The sequence below is a fragment of the Dipodomys spectabilis genome, unplaced genomic scaffold (assembly GCF_019054845.1).
Source record: "Dipodomys spectabilis isolate Male_0828 unplaced genomic scaffold, ASM1905484v1 ptg000332l, whole genome shotgun sequence".
In the NCBI taxonomy this organism is placed as follows: Eukaryota; Metazoa; Chordata; class Mammalia; order Rodentia; family Heteromyidae; genus Dipodomys; species Dipodomys spectabilis.
Genome location: NW_024871009.1, coordinates 397,993 through 400,334, shown reverse-complemented (window position 1 = coordinate 400,334; position 2,342 = coordinate 397,993). Strand labels below are relative to the sequence as shown.

The 2,342-nt window shown below is 34.2% G+C and overlaps 1 non-coding gene across 1 annotated transcript; it reads left to right on the top strand.

Moving 5' to 3' along the window:
- The first annotated feature begins 881 nt into the window (after window positions 1-881).
- Window positions 882-988, top strand: LOC122095045. The gene has a single exon (XR_006145004.1). It is a non-coding gene; the product is annotated as a U6 spliceosomal RNA (small nuclear RNA).
- The last annotated feature ends 1,354 nt before the right edge of the window (window positions 989-2,342 follow it).

Below are 2,342 nucleotides of genomic sequence, written 5' to 3'. Positions count from 1 at the left end.
ATTCACATGCACCTATAAAAAAAATGGTTTGACCACCCCAGTAACCTTCTCAAAGTACCTCCTAATGATGACTAACAAAAAGTTGTATTATATAACAAGTAAAACAATGCTACAAAGAAAACCAATAATTAAATAATGATTAATAAAATAAAAAACAAAACAATTACCAGTGTTTTTAGTATTTGAAGTGCACTACATGTTAGATTTTCTATTTTCTCATATTCCTGTACATTTTAAACCGCCTAAGATTATGATGTTCAACAAGATTTTTATAGGCTATGAATAGTCTTCAAAGTTACACACTAAGGTTATTATGGTTCATCTCATTATTTGTTTATGGCTTATATCATCTCTTGTTCCTCGCTAAAATATAAAGTAAGGAATCCCTAAATTTTAACAAGAACTGTGTAGTCTTAACCCTTCATTCTGCTTCTTCACACAAAGACTTTGCAACTTCTCATTAACAAAGTTTCTATAAATTCTGAAATGTACATACTTAGTACTATATGTCTGCTAACATAAATCTTAAATACATTATAGAAAATTTTATACCTGCCAAACAGTCCTAATTTTGGCATATAATCCTAAAATTAAATAGATATAAAACACTAAAATTTTTAACAACCCTTAACACTTGCTGCTGTGTTCATTATGACATGTGCCTTGTATAGAACAATTGAATTATTTCCCCTACACATCTCTTGAACCGCAAATATCTGGAATTATTTTGTTTTTGACATGTCCATCTTGACATTATTCTTAAATGTGTGCTTATGTAAGAAGTACATGGTTCTAAAATTTCACAATTCTTCTAAACTTACTTTTTGTTGAATTGCCTAGTTTAAGAAAATCAATTACACTTTATATATAAAAAATATTCTGTGCTCAATTCAGCATCACATAAACTAACATTGTAATGATACTGAGAAGATTAGCATGGCCCCTGCGCAAGGATGACAGGCAAATTCCTGAAGCATTCCATAGTTTTACAACAATAGATGCTGGAGGGGATGTGGACAGAAGGGAACCTTACTGCATTCTTGGTGGGAGTGTAAACTTTTTCAACCATTTTGGAAATTAGTATGGAGGCTCCTCAAATGACTCCACATAGATCTCCCCTATGATCCAGAAATCCCACTTTGGGGCATTTACCCAAATGATCACAAACAAAACCATACTAAAACTACCAGCACAACTACATTTATTGCAGCATTATTTAAGATAACTAAGATATGGAACCAACCCCGATGCTCCTCAGCAGAAGAATGGATCAAGAGGATGTGTTTTATATAAACAATGGAATTCTATGCCTCCATCAGAAAGAATGGCATCATCCAATTTGTTAAAATTGGAAAGATATGGAAAAATATTAAGTGAAGTAAGCCAAATCCAAAAGAACACAGGTCCCATGGTTTCCTAATTTTCAATAACTAATATATGTATAGTATAAGCAGAAAAGGTCAAAAGGTATGTCCATATGACCAGATAGCATAATGTTCCGGGAAATGAAACCCAAGATAGGGATACAAGAATTTTTCTCTTTTTTGCTATTGTTTCTAATGTACTTATAATGTGTAATGTGATTTTTTGTGTCTTTTTATAGGTTCCTCCCCATGCTATAACAACTGTTTTCACTGTATTTGAAGTTGATGCGCCTATATCTTGTATATATGCTCTTCTAATTTGGGGAGAGGAAGGAAAAACACAAAATGCCTAAATAGGGATACAGGTTGACCCATTGTAACAATGAGATGCACAAGACACTATGCTGAAAAATGAACGTTACAATTTAGGCAGGGGAAGGGGGGAGGGGTGTGCACTTGTGGAGGTGCGAGGGAAGGAATGGTAGGGGAAAAATAAAGGAGGAGGTAACAATGCTTGTTAGGAATTGTTCTCATTACCTAGCTCATGTAAATATGACACCTGTGTACAGTATTTTTACAATAAAAAGTATAAAACTTTTCTAAGAGGGAGGAGTTTATTTCCTTTATTTTGCTTATATAATATCGTTAACAAAGAAATTAATGCAAAACACTGATATGAAGATATTTAGAATGGATGTATGTGTGTATGTGTGTGTGTCCACGCGCGCGCGCAAGTAGCATGCATGTACAGGAAATTGCATTTCTGTTGGCATGCTCAGAATTTGAAATCGCGGCTTCAAGGTCTTGCTAGGCCTTTCCTCTCTAGATTGGTGAGCTACTATATAAGCTACATCTTCATTCTTGGCCCTATGCTAGTTCAATAAATTTTTGAAAAATTATCTCATGAATTTATTTTGCCCTGATTGGGTTCCAACTGTTATCCACAGATCTCGGGCTCCTGAGTAGATGTCCGGAGGA